The 12,923-nt window shown below is 44.5% G+C and overlaps 1 long non-coding RNA gene across 1 annotated transcript; it reads right to left on the reverse strand.

Annotated features, from left to right (window-relative positions):
• Positions 1 to 317: 317 nt before the first annotated feature.
• Positions 318 to 12,569, reverse strand: LOC134173230 (uncharacterized). Its single transcript, XR_009968183.1, has 5 exons — positions 12,319 to 12,569; positions 10,681 to 10,902; positions 7,282 to 7,376; positions 4,996 to 5,056; positions 318 to 2,133 (listed from the first exon to the last, which is right to left on the reverse strand). It is a non-coding gene; the product is annotated as an uncharacterized LOC134173230 (long non-coding RNA).
• Positions 12,570 to 12,923: the final 354 nt, after the last annotated feature.

Here is a 12,923-nt window from a genome sequence, read left to right on the forward strand (position 1 = left end):
TCTGCTGGGAGTTACGTCAGGAGGTGCAGCAGCACACCAGTGTTTTCTCTCTCTCTGTAGCCTGCATTCCGTACTGCAGACTCAGAAGCATTGCAAGCACAGTGTGTACAGATTCCCATTGTTTATGAGTTTCTATTTTTATTTGGTGATCCATGGCAGAGAAGAATGGGTACTGTCTGTATGCTAGGTAACCCCCAACTATTAGATCCATATATATATTTAATTGCATATGGTCCAGCAATATCCTGTTGGTTGCAGGTAGTAAATTCAGCAGAACTGCACAAGTCCTTGTAGATGAGCCCCTGTATGACACACGATTACTCAGTATAAAAGATTTATTAGCTAAATGCAGACCTTTAAGGAAAAATATAACAGCGTTCATTCATACCAAAGGTCAGCTAACTCAACATCTTACCATCAACAGGGGCCAAGGTTGGTGCTCACAGAATGTTTCTCTCTGAAGACTTTCTTCTCCTAGAACAATGAGGCACCTTTTGGCAAAGTTGTGTGGTTTCCTGAGTCAGAGGATGCGTTTGGATCATCACATTTAATAGGTAAGGATGGAATCATCCTTCACAAATCTTCCCAATCTTTTTAAAGCCCGTTTTTGCTGCCACAACAACTGAATCCCACAACAGTATTAAGCACCATATTAAAGCAATTGTTTTCTGTTTGTTTAAAACCTGCTGCCTGGTGATTTCCTTACATTTCAGTTCACATCAGTTCACATTTAGCTCATGCATTAAGCACCATAAAACTATTGGTCACATTTGATGAGTTATAAGCTGATGCATATACATGACTCTCTCACCACACAGCAGAGAGTCAGAGAGAAAAGTAGGGAAGCTATTAAACTGGTAGGGAGAGAGACTAGGATCTTTGCTGACAGCATTAGGCTCACTGATGCTGGTACCGGTGATGTGGGAGATGGGTACGTACTCTGTAGCTACCCCACAACATCAATCACATAGCCCTGAAGGACAGAAGAAATCTGGTAAAGAGAGAATGACAGAAGAAATGTGGTAAGGGAGGAATGCAGAACTTTTAAGGCTCTCGTAGTTGTTGATTGGGAAGGATGAACAAAGGAGAAAAATAAATCACCAACAATTACCCTCAAAGTTCTGGGTCCCTTCCGCTTCTGCAGGCCCATTGGAGAGAAACAAAAGAACTTGCTTCTAAGCTCCTTCCTGTATTCTCTAGCTTGGAGGAGTGTGCTTACCCTGGTGGCAGTGAGCTGAAGGTTAGGACAGGCTAAAGATCCCAAGTAGATGAATATACTAAAGTGCTAGGATGTGTTGGCCAATAATGCTTCAGGACGGAAATTGCAATCACTGGGAAATCTGTGATCACTGAGCAATTTTTACAGAGCCTACAAAAATCAGCAGAGACTGATTAAGATAATATATAAGGGATAGATTTCTGTGAATGCTGGCAGGAAGAACTTAAAAAGGGGCCTTGAATATGATTTGCTAGCAAAATCCTTAGCGACTGACATGGCTCTGATACAAGTATCAATAACAGCAAGAATGAGACCATCCTCTACATAGCCAGATTTGAATCGGCCTCATCCACTGCTTTAGTGTTTCAATTAGAATGTGTTTGAATGTGAGGTTTGCAACCAACAATTACATCATATCCCTTGGCAGAAAACAGAATCGTATGTCTGTAGACACTTGATATATGAGAAAATTCAAGGAGAAACCCAGCAGAAAACAAGGAAGGGCTTCATATTCTCTCCTAGGTATAGCTGTCTATTAGGTGTCATGTAAAACATAGCATGGAAGCTGAAGTCATCGTCACAGTATTTAATGGATTAAGAAGTGGTGTCAGGCTCATCATCTTCTCACTTTGGACTGTTAAGCACAATTCAGGCTGCAGGCTGTGAGTTCTGACTGCATCAGCTGTAAGTTTGGTGGGCACTCTTCTGTCCTTTGCTTTTCTCCTTGTTGGTCCTTACTCTCCTCTTGCGTTCTGCATCCCTGTGGCAGATTTTTCTTACACTGAAACCTCCTCCAAGAAGGCAACGTCTTACTGTAGGCCATAATACAAGGCCTCCAACTGCAGCAAGGTCTCCAAGAGTTGTACTATTATGAGTGTCCTTGTGGATGTTTTCTTTTGGTTCTGATAAATAAGCTGTGCAATGAGAGAGATTTCCAGATGCGAGAAATTCTGTGAGAGCTTCCTTAATAGAAAAAGCATTTGATGCTTGAAAGAGCATAGTAACAAGTTGGCACTGCATCTAAGCCTTTTATAACAGTTTAATTCACACCCTCTCTCCAAATGTAAATTAATCCAGATTGGGAAATGTTGGTAAATCTGAAGCAATATATGTAATTTGGTACTAGTATAAGGAATGGGGAAGGAAGAATAGAAGAAAATATCCTGCTCAAACCCTTATATGAGCATTAGGCCAATGTTTTTAAGCCTAGTAGTACTGCTAATGCCAACAATCAGCAACTGAGAGTCAGATCCCTGACTTGCATCCCTATACCTGCTGAAGATGACTCTAGTGTTTAAAACATCACAGTTCACCTTTCCTTCACAATCAGGAGGGTGAAAATTTGAACATAATCAAACTAAGTCAGCACTTATGAAATTACGACTCCGGAGCACGGATTTAGAGGAGGAATAAACCTCTCCAGGTTCTTCATAGAAACAGTATGGTAGAAAGATATGGTTCTTGAAAAGAAGACCTTGCTATGAAAACACACACATAGAGAGTCACATCTGGAAATGCTTTGTTCCCTTTGCATGGGTATTCTGCAGCATGGGTGCGTTTGGTTTGGTTTGTTTTTAAACAGAATACTCCCTCATTATGATGGCTCTTTAAAAACCAGGCCACTTCCCATTAAAATGTTCCTAGGCATACCCCAGCAGAGAACAAAGGCTGGCACCCCGCAGTCAGTCAGACAGGTGGCAGGGCACTTGCATAAAAGCTTCCATTAGCATAAGCGCTCCTCTTGTGGTTCTGCTAGTGCTTTTTGCACTTAACTCTTTTCCATCCTCCTTTGAAAGGATGGCTGCATCAGGCCCCTAACCTGGGAGCGGAGCTGTCTGGGGGTGAGTCTGTGTTTGTACAGGTGATGCGAAAGAGATTGCAGGGTTTTGGTTAGTGCAGATCACCATTTGAGAAGTGCACAATGTAACAAACTACTGAATCACTGTGTCAACAAGAGAAATAAATTAGTGAAGATACCATTTTGCAGTCCTTGTGGTGTTAATGCGGCACCAATGCACAAAACTGACTGCCACCTAACTATGTTACACCGAGCTCTACTGCCAGGAAGGGACTTGAGGTTATTAACTCGGTCAAAGTTGTCTATGCTTTTGGAGTACTCTGTAAGGTCGTTCTTAACTATGCAGCGTTACTATCTTAGGGGAAGGTGGCCTACATTACATTCCTCTGGTGTCTTTACTATGCACTGTTATTTCTGCCAATGCGTATGTTCTGAGTTCCTGTCTGGCTCTTTGGGTTTCTCGTGGTCAGTAAGATACTAGAGATCCACACACAGGAAGCAGCAACTTCTTCATCTTTTGCACTTAGAGGACAACACAGAGTGCAGTTCCCTGTCTGAAAACGTTAAGCAGAATTTTCCACTGGCTTTTCGGATAATGTGAAGCAGGATGACCAGCACGGGAACTGGGATTTGTCTGAAACCAACAGACAGATCTAGAACAACTCATCACACCCAAAACTGAAAAGATTTACGACCATTACTCTCAGCATTTTGGCAGTCATTCCAGTGAATCAATGATCGTATTATGTGTTCCCGGGAAAGGAAGGGGCACAAACTGGGACACGTGAGAAGAAGTCCAGTTGCCTTTAAGGATTTGTGAATTCAAAAACCAAGCCCATTTTGACACGGGAAGAAACGGCACTCTGAAAATATTTTGCCTGGCTCCAATCACACTTAATCACTGGTTGCCACAGAAATCTCGCTCAGGGGAACGTTGGAGTTGTCTGTGCCTGAAATCCTTTTGTTCCTCTCTTGCACTGCTCAACAGCACAAAGGCCATGTCAAATTTATTTCTAAAGCAAGGCCTGCTTTGTTTGGATTTACCCACTGACCAAATTCAGACATCGCAGAAGCTGATGCGACTGGGCTGACTCATGCCGCCACCGAATCCTTGTCAAAGCCTATTACTATAAGGTAAAGCCTACATCCGTTTTATCTCCTTGAGCTCTTGCTATTGTGCAGCATCAACTGCCACTTTCCCATGATGGTTTAATGGGTGTAAGGAGCAGTGAATTTGGTAGCAGTGCACTCCATGCATATTCACGAATAGGTGAACTGCGGAGGTGATTTGTCATTCCGGAGTTGGCATGATACCAGTTTTCCAATTGAAAACCTTTCTTCGTGTTATCCTTTAAAACTTCTATTGCTTGAATTGACCTTAAAAATAACTTTTCTTTGCCCTCATTACCACAGCTTTTCCCAGCCATCCTAGGAGGAGGGTTTTCAGGATATGGAACTGGAAGGTTAGGAAGGTTGCAGCCACCTTTAAGAGACAGCTGTGGTTTACAGGTGATGGAGGTGAGGTGTGCATCCCCTATTTCCACTGACACCACTGATCCTTCACCCCTATTATCCTGTCAACATTACTGATGTCCACAGCACTTCCATCCTATTTTAGAGATGTAGAACTGAAAAGCAAGTGATGAGTTCATGGCTGAGTTTTGGCAGATCGTGGACTAAAGGGTTAGATTGCCTGTAATCCTAGGTCAAAACTTCAGCTTCACTCTGTCTTTCATGCATATGCATCTGGGATCAGAGTTTTAAAAGGTAGTCATGTACCACACAAAAAGCCCACTCGGGTACTCCTGAAAATCCAGTTGTAAAATGTGCCAGTGAGATGCACTGAGTATTTTGGGATAACTACCTTTTTTTTTCCCCCCAAACAATATGAGCTGAGCTCTGCTGAAAAACTGATGCAGTGTCTGCAGCTTCCAACAGTTACATACACATTTTAAACAGCTGGTTTCTTTATATATACCTGCTTAAGTAGCCTGCTCATCCTTGTCTCAGTGCTTCCCGACTGCCATTAAAAACAGAAACTGGGAAAGGAAAACAGAAAACAGCAAACCAGTGGTGAATCCCATCGAGCCAGTCAGCAGGAAAATATTCAAAACCAAACCATCCCAATACCCCAGCGAAACAAAGCACCTACCATTCCCTCATGCATCTGGTCCTTACTAAAAACTTCAGGACTCCGCTAACGTCAGGGTTTTTAACTCATCCTGAACCAGCACATAGCAAAGATGCTTTCTCAAGCCATATTTTGATGATCGAGGAAAGAGTGAATTTCAGGTCCTTAAAGCATCTTTCCTTGTTACTGACTGACAAAACCCCTTAATTAATGCAGAGTTGGGATTTCCTGGCAGTGGCTGAGCCCATATAAAATACTGGCTTCAGCAAAATTCAGACTTTTGGAAGCCAGGAAATACAGTAGCAACATTCAGGCAACCTTTATTTTTCCCTCGGGAGAGCTGGCAATAGGAAGAGGGAACTGCAGTTCTGAGTATTGTTCTGTCAAATGGTACAAGACTTCAGTAAACTATGACCGTAAGGAAGATGGGAGGCCATACCTCTCAGGTGGGACCTCAGCCCCACAGCCCCCAGTATAGATACATATATATTTTTGTATTCATATACCCTGAGATAGCTGCATACCTCTTTTCATCACTGCATTCTGTGCATTGAATCAGTGCTGGGAGACATGTTTTAGCCACTGGCACTTGTGCAAAGTGAAGTAGGGAAAATATTCAGTGGTCTTAATAACATATATCTATGACTAAATATTGGTGAGTAGTGGGAAAGATACCGTTTACTTATTATGGAATTGTTTCTAGGAAATTGGGTGAGAGTATGCATGTAAAGGAAGCATCACTGTAAATGCAGCCCACTTTTCCATAGAGAATATGTGCCTGTCTGTAGTGCTTCCATACTATGTTCTCTGAAAGACACTCACTGAAAAGGTGAATTATTTCCAGTACAGACATATAGAGGCATTGCTATAAAGGTTGGAGTTAATATTGCTTCATTCTCCCCTGTATTTCCTGGTTTCTCAGTGGTTTGAATTATGCTGAGCTCAACTTTCAGGAAGCAAGTGAGCAATCTTAACCATATGTTAGCAAATCTTTTCAGCAAAGTAATGTTTTCAATAGGGATGTTTTTTCTGTAGATCTTAGAAGTTCCTTAAGTGCTTGTAGTTACTACTGCAACAACAGCACTACTGAAATGAAGGGAGCCCTGTGACTCTGAAGCCCTGCATTCTCCATTGTTTTGTGGAAGGGGGTTGTCACCACTCACTGAAGCATTTGGAAGATGAAGTTATCAAGAGTGAGATGAGAGAATCCTCAGAAATTATGGTTCTATGTCAATTACAAGAAATGCCTGAGAACAAAATGATGGGTCTGTCCTCTTCTCCCTGCTCTTCACTTCCTATCAGGACATCCATAACCCTGCCTGAGAAAATGTCAAGCACACTCTTCTCTTCCAGCCCTGTGAAGCCATTAGCTTTTTAGAAGCTATTAGCACTTAAGGAGTTTCTCATGCTTCACAGCAAGCTGCTTACAGCCCATCCTCCCCTGCAGATGCTAGATTCCCCAGGTCTGGATTTCTGTCCTCAGGTCTGGTTTTGAATCCCTTCCAGCATTCCCCACATCCCGGATTACAGACAATGTACTGAAGAGGACAGCCAAAGAAGGACTTACCCTTTTCTTCCTTGTGCAGGGTGGGTTCAGGTCCTACAGTGTGAGTGAGTGGTGTGTGTGTGTGTGTGTGTGTGTGTGTGTGTGCGCTGCAGGGCTCCCCACATTCACTTCTGTTCTCTGCTATCCCCCTGTGTTTCCCAGTATCCCATCCATCACCATTCTTTCCCTCCCATAACACTAGACTTTACTTCACTAGGAAGCTGATTACTGACATGGGTTTAAAAATGGCTCTATTTCCCTGAGTGGAATGTCCTCAAATCAAGAAAGAAGTTTGTTTCAGCATTTGGCTTTACAAATGAATGAAGTTTAGGGGTTTCCTTCTCTCCATCAAGCAGATCAAGAATCAGCTTCAAAGAAGCTGATGAAAGAAGTCCAGACTACATGAAAATTCAAACCCAAATCCAGCCTTCATCAAAGGCAGTTTTCTCATTCTTCTGTCTCCTTCTATTTCGTGCAGCGTCCTTCTCCCTGCTTTGGCTTTCCCTTTCTTTTTTCCTTCCTGTCTCCCTAAGGAATCTTCTTTTCCAGCTGTAGTGCAATAGTGTTATATTTGATTTCTTCCTTACTTTCCGAAGAGGAGCTGCTAAATAGTATGCTCATGAATTCATCAGCAAATACTAGTTTGAGAGGCATTACAGGTGTCAGCATGAGATAGATAAACCTGGAGAAATCAAGAGAAAGATTAGGTAAGATCTTAAGAAATGGATTTTGGGAAAACCAATCAAACTCACAGCTATTCCTTAGGGCAGAGAAACCTGCAAAGCACAGCATGTACCCATGGCTTGTATCAGCCTGATCCTGTCACTTTTAACCCTGACTTCACTCATTTGCTCTCCTTTGTAGTCATTCACAGGAGAGAAACTGTTTTGCACTCTGTAATTGAGCAGTTCCTATTCAAATCAAACAGTTAAGGACATGAGACTCCATTGTGATACACTAGAATAATTATTAATGATAGTGTGGCAATATAGCATTGTTGCAAAATGTGATGTATTCTAAATGAATCACAGCTCCCTGTTGAGCACTTGGTTATCCTTGGGCCATGATGTTGGAAACTGGGCACTTCCTTAATGAAAACACTGTCAAAGAGATTTCAAGTTAAAAAAGGTACTCTGAGTAAGAAGGGAACATGCTCTCTGAAGGCACTTGAGCATGCCATGAGCATGAGGGAGTGCATCAGCTGTGCAGAGGATAACACTTCACTTTCATGATCGTTTTAGGGATTTCTGATCAGGAATGCAACCTGAACACTTTGAAATTCCTTAAAAAAAAATCAACCGGACAAAACAATTCTAACAGAAAAACGAAGCGAACTGAAATGTTTGAGGCTACCATCTTTTAGTTTATGTAACGCTGTACTCTAACATTAGGCGAACTTAAATTGAAACCAGAGGGATTTAGAAATTAAAATGTTTTACTCTAAAAATATAAAAACCCTGGATGCTTGGAAGCTTCCAGAACTTTTGGGCTTTTTGCTTTTTTGAAAACATTTTCATGGAATTCACATGAATTCAAAAAGTAATCACCCCAAAGCAGCTGCCTTTTCAGAGCCAATGGGCCCACTGGTGTGTTTTCTGTGACCATCTTTAATGCTCCTGCACTGCAGGTATTAAGAAGCAGCACCCAGAGGAGTGATTGTGACACTTCCCAGTGGCTAGTGCCAGCCTTGTTTTAAAAACAGTGTCCCTCATTCTCAGCAATGGGCTCCAGTTTTGGTCCTGGGGCCAGGGTTTTGCTTCGGCCAACAAAACACTCCCATCTCAAGTTACATCCATGTGAAAAGGAAGGAGATTGTTTAGGGTGGTTAATAAAGGGCCACAAGCTATAACAGCATTAACAGAATAAGATGAGGCAGTTCAAGAGACCTGTGCGGGAGCTTCGTGTATAGCAGACCATACTAGGTTGCTCCCTGAAGAGAACAAGTGATGCTTCACCTGCTGACAACGTTCAGCCCCATTCCAAGGAAAGAACCACTACAGGTACAGTAATTGCTCTCGCAATCAGAAGACTACAGCAGATGACCTAAAATGGGTCATCCTGGTTTATTCTGATTTCATATACTGTTTGCCTTTGCTTGGAGACATCACTGTGCTCGTGAAACACATTATGGGGGAAGTAAGCAAGCAGCCAGAACCCTTTAAACTGGGAGGAAATTGGTACCAGTGCTCTTTTAAATGATTAAACAAAATCTGGGGATAGAGTAGAAACTGACAATCAGAAGGAATTGGATCTGCAGCTATTGAACTGCCTATCCATTTCTGGCACATTAGAAATGTTTGATTTGTTTCCTTTACGTTAGCTGGGATACAGAAACATTCTCTGCCTTACATAATCTCGGGCAGAGAAGCAAAACTGTAACCATCAGATTTGGTTGTAAAAATGGTGTTCTCACCATTTGTGACAACAGTAAATCATTCTGACTGAAAGCAGGCTTCCATTGTGTCCATTCGAGTGTTACCTTCTGCTGCTTGGGGACAGCTCTGCTCTTGTACTCACAAGAGATTGATTGGTCTGAAAGACAATATGCTGCAAACAGGGCATTCAGATGACATTGCCCTTCTCTTTGACTTTCCTAAAGACTCAATATGCCTCCCAAGTCTAAAAGTTGTTTCAGAAAATCATAAGCCATGGCTCCAATCTTCCACAAACATGGATGCCTAAAAAAGGAATCCTCTGATGGGCTTTGTGGGACTAATTTGAGTGTTTTTCACTCATCGCTTTGACCTTTGCCTGGGACATGGCATTTTTAGGGGTGTTTCTTCAAATATTGGCTATTGCCATGAAGCTATTTCACCCAACATGGGAAGATGTCCACCGCTGTAGTTAGATGCATGGCCACTCTCTAGCAGTGCACATCAGTCCGGTGACAAAGTGACCCACTTATTTGGTAGGGTGATCAAGAGGATTTGGAGAATGAAACACCGGAGTGTAGTCACAACACAGAGCAGCACACCTGATGAAAATAACCACATTGTGTAAACTTAACCTCAGAGACATGTTAGTAACTGACATGGACAGATTTATCTTCTTAAAATGTGCTGAATTTAGATGATTAACAACACTTCTTCCCTTGTTCCATAGACCAAACAGGTCTTTTGGTGCTTACTGAAGCCTGGCTCCATCATTTTCCCTTCTATTTTCCCATGGCTGGTAACTCAGATAAAGGACTTTGGGATTCTACTTCATGGTCCTGCTCTCACTTTCAGAAGCCTGTCTACCCCAGAAACTGCTTCCCAGAAATGTTTATCTTCTGTTGTCTAGCTGCATGGTCATCTGCGGGGTTTCACTACATTTGTGTCCTACTTGTGCCCACCATTCATTAGACATGCTTTGCTCCATTACTGACCTCAATTATCTGGAACAGAGCTTATTTCTAAGGGCAGTCCAGCTGCATTACTGTGAGTGCTGAGCCTCCTATCAGAGAACCATTGAACGGCTTGGGTTGGAAGGGACCTTAAATATCATCCAGTTCCAACCCCCTGCCATGGGTAGGGACATCTTCCACTAGAGCAGGTTGCTCCAAGCCCGGTCCGTAACCTCTTCCAGCGTCTCAGCACCCCCACAGGGAAGAACTTCCTAAGAAAAAAGGACTGTTTAGCACTCATATGTGATACTAAAGTCACTGTTCAGTGCATAAGCTAGAAATAGTCACAAACTGCTCTTAGGAATTAGTTTTGTGTGTAAATTAGATTAAGCTGGTTTTCATTTTGTGACAACTTTATAGTAAGCAATGGGAACTAAAAATACATTTTAAACATCACTAAGCTGAAAAGTTTCCTTTTAACATTTCATACTGGTTTATTTTACTACCCTATAGAAGAAGTTAGAGAAAAATGGTTCAATTTAGTGTCTTTAATAAAGATATTTACAATTATATTTGTCATAGGTAGGTAATTATTTTAACACTTTACATTTGCCCTGCCGACAAATGGAAGTGTATTACACAGAACAGCTTGTTCATCTACCTGAAAGATAGATGTGATTCCTGGTAAGGTATTCATTGTGCCAAGATACAGCTGAGTTGATTTCCTCCGCTGAGCCATGTCAGTTGATGCCAGCAGAGCCTCTAACACATTCGTAGGGAGCTGCTGAAATGCAGAAGAGTTCAAGAGAAGAAATCAGTTTCCAGGACCACCCGGTGACCGTATCACTCCTTACACCACTCCTTATCACACTGCTGGGGGTGCCTGCTGGAAAACAACATCTGCAAAGGGTGAAAACAGGCAGTAAGAAATACACTGTGGCTTAAGAGTGCTGAGCCCCTGTGGGTGATTCCATGGAGCTGTGGGGCTTTTGTGAGGTTCTACGAGGTCCCGCAGCTACGTGATTCCCTGTGGCTGTGCAATCAGCCAGGCGACTGTTTCAGTTTACCAGTTCCCCATCTTCATTCAGTCTAAATACTTACTGCAGACTAATTGGCCATCTATTGTCTGAGAGAAACTGGATGAGAAGCATTTGGCTGAGATTGTGCAAGTTCAAAATGATGATTACAGGATTGGAGAAGCAGTGCTAGCAATTAAGCAAGCAGCAGACCGGAGGAAGTAATTCCCATTGACTGCGCAGGCGATGGCCTGGGACGCTGCTCTCCAGGGATGCAGGTGTTGGGTGCTCCTCAATGTGTAATTGGTGGGTTGCCAAAAAAAATCTGTGGCTGCCCCATCCCTGGCAGTGCTCAAAGCCAGGTTGGACAGGGCTTGGAGCAACCTGCTCTAGTGCAAGGTGCCCCTGCCCATGCTAGGGGGTTGGAACTGGATGAGCTTTAAGGTCCCTTCCAACCCAAACCAGTCTGGGATTCTACGAAAGGTGAGTGGATAACCTGGGCCAGTGAACATATGCATGCTTTCAACTCCCACGGGGTACCTGGGAACTTCTAACCTCAGGTAGCATCAGTAAGGATGCTGTAAAGCAGTTCTCCTGTATCTAGTCCCAAACTCCCCTCCCTGAAATAGCTGCTCATGCAGCACAGACCTGCTCATGAGGAGAAGTTGCTCTCTGGGAGACCTGTGCACCAAGCCCTGTGCTGGCTGCCAGACGATTTCTTGGTAAATCAGCTTTCTTCTAGAGCTGGTGCCTTCCAAAGGGCTGAGGAGATACCTCCTGGGGCAGCCTCTGTCTGCTCATGAGTCTGGGTGGATGCTCTCGGGATGAATCAGTAGGAAATCACAGAACAGCCTTGGATGTCCCGCTTTCCCCCTCTGTGGTCTGAAGGCATGAAAGTTTGGTTGACTAAAGCTGAAAAACAGGCAAAGTAATAACTTTTCTATTCTGTCCTGATTTGAAGACGTGTTTTATGGGATATTCGGGTAAGGTTTGTGCAGTGTAGGGTCTGCATTTACTCTCCCCCTCAATCATGTCAGGTCGGACAGAAACACAAACCACACAACAAAGAGGTCTCCTCGTGGCTCACGCTGCTGCGTGCTGCCTTTTGTCGTGATCTGTAGCCTAAACACACAAAAAATACAGGCTAGGAAAGGCAACTGTGTTCTGTCTGACAGGCTCCACACCATCTGACAATGTGAAGCTGGAAACCCCTGCACGGAATGGTGGGGGGTTTGCCACTGACATTAGTGGGAGCACGATGTCACCCGGTTTTCAGGCAGTACTCACGCTTTAGATCTCGTCCTCTGGTCCTTTTGCCTTTCAAATGAGTGCCGAAGACTCTTTAAACCACTTAAACATACGCCCCCTCCTGAATTTCAGACCCAGATACGATAAGCTGAGCTCAGAAAATGAAACATCCTTCATCTCCGCGCCGGCTGTTTACTCACGGACTCACCGCGGGGGTACCGCCGGAGGATGCGACCGAAGTTTCCGTTGTACGTACAGGGCGACGGTGGGCGGACAGGACAGGACGGGACGGGACGGGACGGGACGGGAGGGCAACGAGCCCGGAATCAACCCTCCTCCCGCTGCCTCGGCGGGGCAGGAGCTGCGCGCAGGGCATCCGCGGAGCGCTCCTGCTCCGTGCGTCTGCGGGCAGCGGGCTCAGCGCGCAGCGCGGCCCCGCCGCCAGCGCGAACAGAGCGCGGGGCCGCTCCCCGCCTCCGGCCGGCCCCGCTCTCCCTGCGCGGCCGGGGGAAGGCGGCTCCCGCCGGGCCCAGCGCGGCGGCGGATGGCGGGGGGGCCGCGCCCGGCGGGGGCCGGCGGGGGCGCCCGCTGAGCGGCGGTGCCGATGCCGGGGGGCCCTGCGCGGCGGGGCGCGCCCGCG

Source organism: Pezoporus occidentalis, unplaced genomic scaffold, assembly GCF_034315485.1.
Source record: "Pezoporus occidentalis ecotype Australia unplaced genomic scaffold, CSIRO_AGI_Poc_V1 ctg50, whole genome shotgun sequence".
Classification (NCBI taxonomy): domain Eukaryota; kingdom Metazoa; phylum Chordata; class Aves; order Psittaciformes; family Psittacidae; genus Pezoporus; species Pezoporus occidentalis.